Source organism: Microtus ochrogaster, chromosome 16 (genome assembly GCF_000317375.1).
Source record: "Microtus ochrogaster isolate Prairie Vole_2 chromosome 16, MicOch1.0, whole genome shotgun sequence".
NCBI classification, from domain to species: domain Eukaryota; kingdom Metazoa; phylum Chordata; class Mammalia; order Rodentia; family Cricetidae; genus Microtus; species Microtus ochrogaster.
In genome coordinates, this window is record NC_022018.1 from 52,217,944 (window position 1) to 52,232,888 (window position 14,945).

Sequence of the window (14,945 nt, forward strand, 5' to 3'; positions counted from 1 at the left end):
AAAGAAACAAAGGATGAACATCAGTGCATTGCTGCATTATAATAATTTGAAAAAGGTAGCGTCCTGGTGAGGGCGTTAGGGTTGGGCTCTAGGGTGGAGACCTAAGCTGGACGGGCCTCATCACTGGAAAGGCGATTTTTCAAGGCTCCTTCTCTGCTTTGCATGGATTTGTGTTTCCCCAGCTGTCTTCTGACAGCAGGATTAGGGAAAGAGGGCGTAATGAGGGGAGGTGGCTGGAGGCCTGGAACCCTGCCTGCTACTTTGCTCAGCAATCCCGCAGCACCTCTGGATTCTAGTCCTCAGCCTGGACACGGGTCTCAGCCTCCAGGGGTTGGTGTCATGGTGGAAATTACTTTCGGGTAGAGGATGCCATGTGCCATTTGGGTGCTGAGCAGACTCCCTTGTCTTTATTTACCAGATGCCAGTAGCACACCCCAGGTTGTCCCGATGGCCAGTGCCTCCAGATGTTTTCAAGTAGACTCAGCTCAAGAGTATCCCTCTTGGGCAGCTTCTCTCCAGATGTTTTCAGTAGACTCAGCTCAAGAGCATCCTTCTCGTCCAACTTCCTTCCCACGTGGTCTTTTCCCTGGCACAGCAGAGTTGCTGTGGGCACCAGGGAAGCCTTGAGTCACCTCAGCAGCCAGAGAGAGGAACAAGACCTCTTCTCGCTGATCCCAGTGGGTCTCTGACCTGAGCTCAGCTGGGGAAGGTGCAAGTCCATCCATGTCCAGAAGCCCATCATGGTGCCAAGTGAGTCATGCTTCAGAACTCATGTCAGAATCAGGCTGGGTCACTAGATTCAGATGGACCCAGATGGATAGAGACATGGAGTAAGTGACTGAGAGAAATGTGTGGCTACTCTCCACAGAGGGAAACTTCCAGAAGCATGGCGAGAGGACCGATGAGATAATGGGCAGGAATTCCCATCAACTGCAGAATACTGGTCTAACTGTAAAGTGCTGGTCCCCACAGTTCTGTTTTAGGGATGTGGCTGAGGATGCTCTCCACGTGTGTACCTCTGTATCTCTGCTTTCTGGGCTTTCAGGTATCGGCAGTGACACCTGGCTACTCAGCAAGCACATGCCATCACCACGTTTTGCAGAGGAGATAACCAAAGCCTTCTCTGAGGTCAAAGGAAATCACAAAAGCCACACTTGCAGAGAGAGAGGTAGAGAGGGGCCTGTGATGGGAAGGGAGCCTGGAATGGGTATGAGAAGGGGTGTGAGGTGGGTGTGATCAGAAGTGGGTGTGGCCCACAGTGGGGGTGATCTGGGCTTATCTGTGGCGGGTAGGACAGTGATGGGCTGTGCCTGATGTGGGGTAGGACCAGTGTGTGGCAGACTTGTCTTCTAGGTGATTCTAGATCCTGGCAAGTTGGCAATAAATGCTAACAGTCACTTGTGGAGTGTGAACCTGTTGTCAGCTGGAGCCCGCGTTAAAGGTGTGATTTGTACTGTGGCTTCTCTCTGGTACCTCTGATGCCCCTGTGAGACACTCAAACTGCCCTGCTCTGTTCAGTCTCCTCCAGACCAGCCTCAGCACACAGCTGAGCCATGGGCATTCTAGCTAAATCCCTGCTTTTGTGGTATTGTCACGTGAGTGCTTGGGTGTTATTGTGTTGTTGGGACCAATGGTTGTACAGCATCTCTGCACCCCCAGCTAGCCAATACCACAGCCAGTGGCCCAGTAGACTAAGTACAGACTTCCAAGAGGCCTGTCTGGCCATGGAAACCCTGCACTGGGTTGAGCTGGTGTTGGTTTGGGTGAGGAGAGCAACCCAGGCTGTAGCGGGTGCTAGAGTCAGGGCCCCAGCCCTTCTCTGGGCTTCTGACTCAATGGTTACCCTGAGCTCATTCACACACTAAGACAACTTTATAACCTGGAGAGCAAAGATGTTGGGCCGAGCCCATGACAGTTGGGTAGCTTCTCCCTGTTGTCACTCCATCCCAGAAGCCTCTGGGTGACCTAGCTGTGGGCGACAAGGTACCTCCAAGAAGGCACTCACCATGACAGTGAGCCGTTCCTGGAGATGGGTTTCATTATGGAGGTACTCTTGACCTCTGTCTGGAGAGTGGCCTTCATTGACATCTCCAGAAGCCCCTAGGACCCTAGGGTTGTGTTTATCATAGCATAGTGCTCTTGTCCCATTCTGTGGATGAACAGAGAGCCCAGAGAGGCCATGTGACGCACGGGCACTCATCCCTGGGAGGTAAGACCCACACACAGGCCCAGGACCATCCAATTCCAGTTTTCCCTTAGCCTGTTCGCTGATGGGTATCTGGAGATGGGCTGCTGTGAATCCTCAGAGTCTAGCACTGTCCCGGGGCTGTGGGGACAAAGCCCGGCAGCCTGGACAGCTGAGTCTCCTGCTTTGGGAAGTGGCAAATCCAAGATCTGAGTGTTGGCAGGCTTTCTCCAGTGAACCTGCTTGGGCCTCTCCAGCTTCTGGCTGCCTCTTTCTCATTATAGGATTTCTCTACCAGCCTCTCTCCCTCCCTCTGCGGACCTGTTTGCTCTGAACACGATCTGTGTCTGAATTTAAAGATACAACCATATTGGATTAGGTTCCAATCAATTCCACCATCACCTCATCTTAACTAATGACCTGGTCACCAGTCCTGTTGCCAAATAAAGTCTCATACTGAGGTCCCGCATGTGTAGCGTGTATGGGGCATGGGACATAACCTACAGCAGCCCTCCAGCTGCCCACCTGAACACCTAGATGGCTGCTGGCTTGGAGAATGAGGGCACCTGCTTGGCAGAATGCTCGTGACTTCCCCTGAGGATGTAAGGACAGCACCTACAGCCTTGGGTGGCTAAGGCCAGGTAGATGTGGCTCCCAGGGGAGACCAGGCAGGCTATGGGGTGGCCCATCCCCCCAGAACAAGAAGAGTGCTATTATGTGTACATTAGCCCAAAGTAATTCCCTTGAACTGTAGAAAGCCCACTCTGGCAGGAAAGCCTCATCCTGGTAGGCCTGTGCTTAACCCTGTGCATTTCAAATGGTAAAGCATGGAAAAGAATTTTGAATTTGAAAATTCTATTAAACTAGTTGGAAGCTTTAAAAAAAAAAAAAAACAGGGCCTACCTGGTGGGCCTGGTGAGGAGCAGTGAGCTAACGGATGGAAACTCTCTAGTCTGGCCTGGCTCACTGGCAGATGCTGCTATTATTAGCTCCAGCCTCTGAGGTGGCTCCAGGCTCCAGCTCAGCTGGCTTTGCTGGACTTGGATGCGCAAGGTCCTTCCAATCTCCATGGCCAGGGGAGGCCTGGAGTTCTCTCAACCAGGCTCAGTCTGTCAGTCAGACAGACTCTGTTATGGGACTAGGCACAGGGTCAGGCTGCTGTCACAGCTTGGGATGCCTCTCTACCTTTGCACAGGTGGGAGCCTTTTTCCCTTCCAAGGCTTCTCCCTTCCGACATAAAGCCTTTTCCGCCCCCACCAGTCCAGCTGCCAGGCCAGGCAGCTTAGGGGCCTTGGCAATCCGGGCTGGAGCCTCTAGCTGGAATGATGGATGGGGCCACGTCATCGCCCGCCGGAGAGTGGATTTTGTGTGTGTTTGACATTTATTTACTGTCCGTATAAACACTAACACCTATGAAGCATGCTCGCCGTGTGATAGCTTGGCTGAGGCAGCTCTTAAGTACATAAATTATGTACACCTCGGTAATGAACGGTTTGACAGGCGGGAAGTTCTATTTACTGCTGGCTGGAGTTTTCGTGTGAAACCCGGGCACCAGCAGGCCGGGATTTGTGCACAGCCATAGACCTGCCTATTCAGACTCCCACTCCCCCCACTTTTTTTCTTTTTAAAGAATTTCTGCCCCGTCTTCTCTTTTTTATTCCCCCCTCCTCAAGGTCTGACACAAAGCCTATGTGTAACTTCTCTGCCTGGAGCGAGTTGGGGGAGGAGGTGGCCCATCTGGCGGCTGGTTCTTCTGACGGGTGTGGGCTGGAACAATGTGCGGTTTGACAAATTTCAAGGCAGGCTTATGAAAAAATAACAGCGGTGCAGCAGCCGTCACGGTGAGTGTCCGTCCACCTGTGGGGGGGCAGGGGTGCCAGGCTTCGTGAGTCAGGATGCCCAGCAGGGGATTAGGAGGCCTGTGTAAATCACCTCCCATCCAACATGTGTTGACATAGCAGGGGACCTACTCCTGAGACCTGTCTCCCAGAGTGGGCGCCTACCAACACCAGGTGTCTTTGGCTGGGGTCTGGAGGGATGCGCCCTCTGGCATCTGCCCATCTACCATGTCAGCTCTCTAACGCCTGGGATCTGCTGTCAGTTTCCCATGAAAGAAAGGGGTACTGGGTATTGGTTGGACTGTGTCCTCAGAACCCTCGATTCCCCACCTAAAAGTGAGGGCAGTGCCAGCTTCTGCTCTGGCCCTGTAGGGAGAAGAAAACATCCATCATACTTGGGAGCACAGCAACCCACGGTCTGGACTATCTGCTGGGGGCTTCCCCATGACTCCCTTTTGGGGTCCCTAGTGCCTGTGTGGAAGATACTGGACTATGTCTCTATGAGGTGCTGTCAGCCATCCTGAACATTGCGAGAAGGCATAAACGGTCCCCACCTTGAAGATTAGGAGGTGTAGGCAGCTGGGCTGAGCCCACCCACCCCTCATAGATGGGGAATGTGTGGCCAGACCAGAGGTGCCAACCTCTCTCACATCCTGACACTGGGACATAGAGGAATGGAGAAAGTGCCCAAGGAAAGAAAGACACACGTAAGAATCTGTCTCCACGGAGCGTTACCATGACACTCCACATTGCTACTCTTTGGAAGCAGGATGGTGGCCACATTTTGGCCCTGGTCCTTTTGAAATGGTCATATCTCCAACCCTGGACAGCTCTCACCCTGACATTTGTTTTCTTTGTGACCTGGGAAACCTTCCTGTAGATCCTGGGGCCTCATTCTCATTTTCAGACCAGTGGGGTTGAGATCTTCTGGTTCCAGGATAGGTCTGAGAGTTACAGCCCATGACAGCAGGTAGTGTGGCCAAGGACAGCAGGGACACAGGTCTTCCAGGGGAATTTCCTGCAGGAGAGGGACCCTTGGTTGTAGCTGGCTGGAGGACAAGGCAGGCAGGAGTCATGGGGACATTCTGGCAGGAGAGACAGCATGAACCAAGTCTTGATCCCTAGTGTGATCTTGTCACTTGTCAGTTTGGTGACTGTGGGGTGCAGAGAACTTTCAGACAAGGTGGGGTGTGCCGCCATCTCCTCACTTGCCAGCATGAGTTTTCTGACCTCTTAGAGGCTCATAGACACAAGCTACCAAGGTCACAGAACAGTGAATGGAAGCTGGTGCCAGCCACTGGGATGCCCAGCCCTGCTGCGAACTATTGGGACAGCCACTTAGAGGCCCCCTGGAGTAGGGCCACGTGCCGCCAATTTTATTAAATTCATATTTCCACCTCCATTCCTCACAAATATCTGTATTTACCATCAAGCTCAGCAGTATTTATTTTCTAAAGTAGTTCTGTTTAAACAAGGGGTTTCTCTCTCAAATTCATCCACTCCAATTTCCTGTGGACCCTCGCCCTCCGCGGAGCTGACATTAATCATTTGCACGACTGCAGATCCTGTGGCTGCCCAGGGCCTCCGGCAGGCGGCAGCTGTGGCGCCGGGGTGTGCCGTGGCTTCCCTCGACTCTTCCAATCAAAGCAGGGAGCACGGGACTCTCCGTCCCAGGAGAGTGACTACCGTAGAAGGTGGCACAGGAGGCGGAGGCAGGACCAGCTCAGCAGCTCCCAGCTTCTATTCTGGCTCTGCCATTCTAGCTCTGTGACCTTGGCCAGCTCCTTCTCTGGAGTCTAGACTCCAGTTGGCTCTCTGCAGCTGAAGCCAGCCCCGCTGTAGATACTGGGCCCTGCTTTGCACATACAGAAAGCTAGAGTACTACAGGCAGGCCCCTGTTGCATGGTCCTGACGTAGGTAACATGCCTGACCCGCTGAGGTGGCACATGGAATACCTCTTCGGCTGTTGTTGTTGTTGTGGACTTGGTACCATTTTCCTACAGGCAGGGAGGGCACCTTGCCCATGACTAGCCCGCAGCAACTGCCCAGCAGGCTTTCATGCAAGGCTTTCAGGGAGACCTCTTGGAGATGGAGGCTACCTTGGGTTTTCAAGAAAGGTGGTGCGTGCACAGAGGGAGTCCTGCCACCCTGCCTGAAAGGGTTGAGTCCTCAGGATGCCCTGGAGTCCCACTGTGTTAGGAGGGGCTACCCCGGGCTGAGACTATTCTATCTATTCAGCTGGTGCTATTCACCCGGCTCCTTCTAAGCACCTCTGTACTGTTCTGTGAGCTGTGAAAACAGCAAGAAGGACTTTAGTTGGTATCCAGGCACAGGTGAACAGGATGAAGGGCAGAGGAGAAGCTGAGCATTGCGTGTGTAAATAAAGTGGCGGGTCAGCCCCGGGCTCCCATGGCAGAGATGATGGTGCTGATGCTGGGAGTGGTCACACCGCTGGGAAGGCTGATTGAAGGCTTATCCCAGTTAGATGCTGTACTAAGCACTGAGCATATTACATCACACCCCATCCCCTGCAGTAGCACTACTGGAGTACCATGGGCAGCCTGTACACAGACAGCCTGTAGTAGTAGATGGATGAGCTAGAGGCTGGTCAGCTGAAGAGTGAAAAGCAGGTCGTGAGCAGACTGACCTTGGCCATGGGACATGAATGTTGGGTGTGCTGCTGTCTGCTGCACATTGACTTAGGCTGGGGAGACAGAGTCCTGGGAAGGAATCAGCTGCAGCAGGCTCAGACCTCTGGTTGGATGTCTGAAGAAGACAGGGCTGAAGGACTACCTATCTCTGCTCAGGGGGAGGAAAACCCAACCCGTTGGCAGAACCAACCTATCGTCTCTAAAGGAAGAGATCATCTTGGGTGGGAACAGAGAGTGCTATTTCCTGAACAGAGCTCCCATGTCCAGCAAACGTGTTAAAAACAACTCCAAGTCAGCCGTATCGTACGACCTATGCTTTTAAGAGGAGGGAAGCGCACTGGTGTCATGCCCTTAGTGAGTGTCTTAGCATATATCCACCCCAAATTCAGGCTCCTTGCCTTCCATAGCGCTACTCCATCAGCACAGCTTGGCACACCAAACAGCTGAGGTTACCTAATGCCCAGAGACAGCCACGCTTCCCCAATTATCTCAAATACATCTAATTGCCCAGAGGCATCCACGATTTCCCAGTTATCTCAAATACGCCTTCTTTGGATGTTTGTTTGGTACAGGATTTACCCAGGTGTTGAAGGCTTCACTGGGCTCTTGTTCTGGGCCTCACTGAGCCTTGGCTGTCTTTGTCCCGCACTGAGATTCTCAGGCCCTTACCTGCCCAAACATGCAGGGTCCTCTAGCCCAGAGATGCTGTGTGCTTCCTCTTCTGTTCGGTTTACCCCTCTATTGAGAGATGCAGGCACATTTAGGTGGGCCCGGAGCTTTGCTACAAAAACACGGTTGCAATTAACATTCTTTCTGAGCGTTCCTGTGTGTTTTCTTGGGGACAACAGCTTGACTGGGGATAAGCACTTCCCCTCTCTGAGCCATGACTTCCCCTTGGGGAGGTGTAGGAAAGCCCAGACTGGATCAGTACCTGATATTCAGTGACAAAGGCAGTCACGTGCCTGAAGCTGTGTTTTTCTGAGCAGAGGTGAGGTAAGGAATGGTGTTTGGTGCCGGGGTGGGGGGTGGCTCCACTGGTTCTTCTCAAGCTCAATGGAAGAGATAGAGGCATGAGTGGGAATCTCAGACACTCCACAGTATTTCTCCTCCGGGCTGCTCAGGCTGGGGTAGGGCAGTGGGATCCAACGGTGAGGGCAGGAGACAGTCAAGGAAGCAGAGCGGAGAAGTCAGGAAGCAGCCACAGCAGGGAAAGGCCCTCCCTTTCCATCTGCCTTAAGATGTGAGTACCAGAGGCCCAGTATGGCTGGAGAATGCCGTGACCTGAGAGGTTCTGCAGGAGAAAAACTTCACTCTCGGTGACTACAGGGACCAGAGATCATGGTGGCGATGGAACTGACACTTCTGCCACAGAAGATTATCACCTCCCAAGTCCCCAAGTTAGGGCCCAGATGTGCAGGTCCCATGGTGTGGCCAGAAGGGCTCCTTTATCCTCTGATGCCAAAGGACACCTTTAGCAGCTCCATGGGTAGATGTGGCCATGCCCGAGACCTCGTTACAGAGTAGGGACAGAGGAGAGCATCCTGGGAGGTCACTGAGGTGAGGATGACAGAAACGGCATCTTGAGAAAACTCACAGGACTCTCCCAAGGAACAGTGTCACTTTTGAATAACATCAGGCCCAAGTCAAGCTCAGGGTTCACGGCTACTGGGACCCTGTGGTCAAGGGTCCTTTGTCACAGACAGTGGTTAGAAATGAGCCCGAGACTTCCTGCAGGATGCAGGCTGGAGGGACCGTGATCTGCTTTTAAGATGGGGAGACTGGCGTTCAGAGGCTGTCGAAGGAAGGACCTGGCTTCTGTTCTGAGTCATGAGTGATCCCTGTCTTTCCTGACTCCAGATCTGGAGCCCTAGAAAGACCAGTAGTCTGGGGAGCTCCCTGGCCACCAGGTTCCATTCTCAATTCACTCAACACAGACATCGTATTTGTAAGCACCTGAATGTCTCATTGGGACCATTTCTGCCATCAACCAGGCAGAGTGTCCCTTAAGCAAGGTTCTGGCCATTTCCAGGAGAGCTCCTATCGTACGGGTAGGGGTGAGGAGGGGAGAGGCACACAGGTCCCAGTGCAGGGTGTCTTGTCTACCCTGCCTATGATATTCTTTACCCCTGACAACACCTCGGGATGGGGGGGGGGTAAAAGCACAAAGCCCTGGTGGCAGGTGGAGAATGGGAGGGATTAGGCCTGGACGACAGGCCTGCCAGTACTGGGGTGGATCCTTGATGAGACTGCCTGAGCTTGAGAGGGAAGGGTGGGGCTGAGATGCAATGAAAGCTGGGTATCCGTCCTCGCGGAGTGGTCTAGCCTGGCTGTGCTCTCGGATACCCTTGGTCCATGAGTACTCTAAGACTCTTACACCCTTATTCTGCTTCCACTGCCAAAGCTCCCCTGCTGGAAGCTGCCAGGTGGAGATCTGGTCCCCAGACCCTCTGGGGTAATAGATGCCTTTCGCCCAATTCTGCTGCCCCTTGTGGCTTCTGGAAGATCCCTGGACAGGTGGTACGACTGTCCACCGTGTAGATAAGCAAACCGGAGCCACCAGTGGGACTAGAGACTGATGTCTCCAGGGACGATGACCTGGGGATCCTCTTCCGGGAGGTACCAGGAGGTAGGCAGAGTTCACTTTTCCTCCTACTCCAGGTGTTGGTATCTGTTGCTTTTCTAGGATTCAGGCCTTCTGGCCCCCCCTTGCACCTTCTTGAGGCTGGAACACCGGAGTCAAAGAACTCTAAGAATGCAGGGCTGTGAAGGCACCCAGGCCCTGTAGGGGCCTCCAGGAGCCAGTATAAGGTAAGGTAAGCAGGGCTTCCAAGTTGTGGACGGGGCTTTGTGGTGCGTCATCAGCTGGTGCCCTCTGATGTCAGCCCTCCAGCCCCCATAAGGCAGGGAGTTTCGCTGGGCTGGCGGTGACCTTTAGCCTGTGATGGAGGGAGAAGCTACCTCACACTCTGGGGCCTAGAAAACCAGCCCTGGAGTGAGAGGCTGTCTCTACAAACATCACCACACGTGTGCACTGGAGCTGGACAACATTCAGTAGCAACAAGGATACTCTGCCATCCTTCCCTAGTTCCAGTATTTTGGTTTGTAGCTCTATCCAACACCCAAGTCAGCCTGTGAGGTTGGGACCCCATGCAACCCAGACCAGCCGTGGGTACAGCACTATAAACTTACTTAAAACATTATGAGGTTCTTTTTGTAATATATTACACAGTTCTTGAGTGTGCACTTTGCAGATGGCCACTTTATGACTGGTTGGCACAGCTAGGTAAGTGGCCGGATTCTATTGTCTCCTAGGTCCTAGCTCCTGGTAGACATATACCTTCTGCATGCCTCATCTAACTCAACCAATTGTCATATAAATGCTTTTGCAGATGTAATGTCACAAATTAGGTGGCCTTAGCTAACCACCAGATTACTTCGGTGGGCCTGGGAGCAGGAGAGCCCCTCCCGTCTGATTTGACAGCAGAGGGAAGTTAGGAACTGGAAGCAGGGAAAGGGTTCGGTGAGGCAGTCTCCCCTTTGCTGCCCCTAAAGCCAGAACACAGGCGCTAAAAGCTCCGAGAAAGCGAGGTCTCCTTCCTACAGTCTCAAATTCTGCCAGCAACAAAGGAGGAGCTTGGGGGTGAATATGTGCACCCCATCCCTCCCACCCCAGTGTCTCCAGATGGCAGCTGAGCCTGGTTGGCAATTCTGCTAACTCCGTGAGACTCTGAGTAAAGAACCCAGCCATGCCTGCCAACCATGATGCTGGATGGGTCAGCGAGATCAGAGGAGACCCAAAGAACCTCAGTAGACAACTGAGCAGAAGCAAAGAATTGGGGCTTTCAGTCACTGAGTGGCGGGGTAACTTGTTACATGGCAGGAGCTGGCTGATGCACGTATCGGCAGCCATACCTGTACAAAGAAGCCCGAGATATGGAATGTGGGCCATTTGGGAGCTCAGAGTCTATAGGTTGGAGGTCAGGATGTTCGATAAGGATGCTCCAAGTTAAGGTAGGCAAAAAGGTGGAGAGAGAAGAGCACCCATTCTCTAGGAACTTAGGGGTGTGCTGGGAGTCAGGGCAGCAGAGGCAGATGATTTTGTAGGGGTGGGCAGAGGCAGGACCCCAGGGGCCCTGTCCTGAGAGCAGTGAGCAGCTGCAGCACACTTAAATACTCTAGAATATTTGTGTTTGGGCCTGGAAAGATTGGGTCCTTCTCTCAGACAGCTAGAGTGGCGGGTGATGGAGAAGGGGAGAAATAGGGGCCAGAGGGAGCAGTCAGAAAAAAAAATGGGGACCTTACCTAGACAGCATGTTCTCCAGTGTCACGGAGAGTTTCTGTGGTAAACTGAGGCACGGTGATAGGGCTGGAAGGGGGGTGGTAAGAGGTGAGGCTGTGATAGAAGCTTGATGGGATGCATCTCAGACAACAAGGGTGTATTTAGATTTCTGTATGTCCTCTGCCCAGAGCAGACCAGGCTTTATCAAAGGAAGGGACTGCCTCAGGGACCAGGGAAGAGGGATCCTGGTCCCAGAAGATCTCCCAGGTGACATGTGTGACTTTCTGGGCTGTGGAGATACTCACAACCCCCAGGCAACTTCCTGTAGACAAAGGAGCCTTTAGATCATTTTAAAAAGAGTTCTATTTAGTTTGACTCTTCATGTTTATGAAAGTTTCGCTTGCATGTACGTCTGCAGGCATGTTTTGCCTGCCTGCATGCACCTTGTGCATGCCTACTGCCCACAAGGCTGAGAGATAGCTTTGAGTCTCCTGGAACTGGAGATACAGATGGGTTGTGAACCACTACATGGATGCTGGGAATTCAAGCCTGATCCTCTAGGAAAGAGCCTGTGCTCTTTACTGCTGAGCCCTCTCTCCAGCCCCCTTTACACCGTTAGATACTCCAGGGAACATGAGCTAAAGGGGGTGGGTGGGTGGCCTGCTAGGTTGCACAGTTAGTCAGTGGCCCGGAAGGGCTTCCTAGAGGCTAACGGCACATCGCCTTATGTCCTCATATGAGAAAAGGGTCTACAGGCTCACTCCCTACCTCCATCTTGTCCCTCCCCCCACTTTACGACGAGAGAGCTGGAAGTGCTCTCACTGCCTGGAAAGCTCCAGACCACACGAGAAACCAATTTTTGCTTCCACTTATGTAAAATAAAATAAAATAACCCCAAAGTATTTGAAGTTCTGCCTGCCTTGGCTGCCTTCCCTTGGGAGTGGGGCTGGAACTGCCCTAGAATTTGCTAGGGGAGGCTGGTTTGTGATGCCCGCCCCCGGGGAAGGGGAGAGCCTAGCCACTGGTGCTCTGCAACATCAGTCTTCTCCCAAAACAGTCCTGCTGCAGCACTGCAGTACCAGCGCAGACGTGGGTCCCCACCCTAGAGAACCAGGGCCTTCATACACAGGCCCCTCATCTCGGGATCCTAGACAATAGAAACGTAGGCATGACCCTGAGCAGTGTCCTCATCATTTAGAAGGTCATCTATGGTAGACCAGCAAGGGACTCTAAAAACAAGAGCTAGCAGCTCCCTCTGCACAGAGCACCCCATGCTGGGACACTGTCCAGACTGTCTGCCTCTGCCTCCCCCCCCCAATTTTCAGGGTGTGTTTGAGGTGTCAAAGTCATGGGTGGCCCCTCTCCAAACTTCTGTTCAAGACTCCTTTGTCTGTCCCTTGCTTTGGCTCCTGGTTCTGTTCCCCGGCCCTCTGAGTAGCCTTGGTGGGTCTGCCTGTCTTTGGTGGGGTTAGGACAGCGGCCCTTGTCGGAGGCCGGTCTGCAAGACAGCAGAGGATCCAGCCTTGTGTGAGGGTCTGATCGCATAGGAAGCCAGTCCCTGAGCGGGCAGCTGTGGCCACACGCTTTATGAGATAATTTTCACATTTCTGCCTCTGGTCTGTGCTTTCTACCCAAGGCTTGTCTGTCCATCTTGCTCCATCACTGAGATGAGCTGGACTGCAGCCCCAGGTTCTTAGGCTGACATTCTAAGCTCCGGTGTTCGAGCCTGAGCACGTAACCTTATTAGAGATCAGGACTTTAAGGAGACCTCTAAAAGTCCCCAACTATAGTGGCACCAGGAGGTGCTCTGTGTGTGTGTCTTCCCCTCCCTCCCTCTCTTACTCCACCTATCTCTTTCCTCCTCTACCCTTTTCTCTCTCTCTCTCTCCTCCCTCCCCCTTCTACTCTATTTTCTCCTTCCCTCTCTCTTTCTTCTTTCTCCCTCCTTTCTCCTGATTTTACTTTTCTTTCCTCTTCCTCCTCTAGCTCTTACTTTCTTCCCCCTCTTCCTCCTTCCTCTTCTCTCCTCTCTTCTCTCTTCTCTCTTCTCTCTCTCCTCTCTTCTCTTCTCTTCTCTTCTCTTCTCTTCTCTTCTCTTCTCTTCTTCTTCCTCTCTCTCTCTCTCTCTCTCTCTCCTCTCTCTCTCTCTCTCTCTCTCTCTCTCTCTCTCTCTCTCTCTCTCTCTCTCTCTGACACAGTTCCTCTGTAGCTTTGGAGCCTGTCCTGGAACTAGCTCTTGTAGACCAGGCCGGCCTCAAACTCACAGAGATCCGCCTGCCTCTGCCTCCCGAGTGCTAGGACAAAGGCCAGAGTTTGGTCACTGAGGCGGAGGAGGTGATCCTGCAAGGCTCCACCCTAGCCTCCCTGCGCTGCCTCAGCCCTGCAGTGCTTTGAGCTCTGTTTCGCAGAAGGAAAGCCATCACAACCTGGTAATCCTGCCCTCACCATGAGGATACTGGCCTTCTGAGAAGGGTGTGGTCCTAAACTTAGGATAGGAAGGTGTAGGTGGGCTTCAACAGTCCTCCCTGCAGAGTCTGCTGTGACCCAGGGATGGGAGAGTTTCTTCCTCTTGCCTTTCTTCCTCCAGGACTCCGTTTTGTGCCAATGCTTGGCCAGAGTTCCCGGAGGGTAGGGCCAGAGCCACTGGGTCACAGATGCTTTGAGGGCCCCTCTGAGTGGGCACCGGGCAGGCTTCCTGGAGGAGCTCCGGCAGGGAGCTCCACAAGGGTTGCTGGCTAGATCCTTGGCGTCTGGAAAGGCAGTGCGTTTCCATCCAGAACCTCATGTGTTAAGTTCCCCCATATGGCCTCTTAGAATGTGAATACCAGCCCAAGTTGCCTGCCTATAGTTCCTTTACTTTCTGTCCTCACTGGGCCTGGAGCCTGAACCCCAAGGCATGGCACTGAGCTTGTCTCCCTGCGTACTGGGTTCTCCCGGCCCTAATCTAGCAGGCGGTGCACATGAGTCCAGCCGGTTCTAACTCTCCCACTCCTGTGGCCCCCAACCTGCAGAAGGGAGATGCACCCACCCCTTGGCCTCCCTGAGGCTGCGGAAACAGCTCATTACACCCGATGCCGATAATGGCCCCACAATTGAATTAAGAGAGTTCACGGGAAGCCCGGGCATGAAATCCGTTTCCGTAAAAGTCCAAATTTGGGACAGTGGTGGGGAATAGAGCGAGGAGGGAGGAGAGTCCACAAAAATAATAATAAAAAACCCCACATCTCCTGCATTTGTTTCCAATTCCCCATCCAGAGCCACGACTCCCTCCCAACTTGCCCAAGGACCTTGGGCTGAGGGCCAGACACTGCATTGTAACTCTCTCTCATTAATGGGTAATTTCCCTTCATGTGAAGGGGGTAGAGGGAGTCTTTGTGGGAGACAGGCTGCAATGACCCTGGACCTAGAGTCTCTCTGGTCAGATGGGCACAGCCTGCCCACTGCTGTTAGTAGCAGCCTCTGGCACCTTCTCAGGGCCTCACAGGACTGGTGGCAGATCTCCACAGAAAGGGAAACTGAGGCCTGAGCCAGCTGAGGCTTGTTCTAACACATAAACTGATGACTGGCTTCCCGCAGAGGGTCCAGGAATGGACACGGTAGATAGCATGTCCTTAAATTACTCGTTATTCTAGTGGTGTGAAAGGTCAGAGAGCAGAGCAAGGCTGGCTCAGCTGGCCCGGGTGGGAACCTAAATCCATCTCCAGCAGCTTGGGGCATCTGGCCTCGTACACTGAGCCTCGGTTTCTACCTTGCACTTGGAGATGGTTTCCAGTGTGGTTCATCACCTAACGGGGGTAAATCTGACTACCTGGGGCTGTGCATTTCCGGAATTTCTCAGTTCTTCGAGTTCTTCCTCGATCTCTGGCTGTTTGCTAGCGATCACCTGCCAAGAGTGTCCAGGGAATGACCGTTGTAGTTCTAAGCCACTGTCCCCTAATGGGTGTCAGAGTGAAGTAAAAAGACCCAGTCCAGAGCCAGGCAGTGGTGGCGCA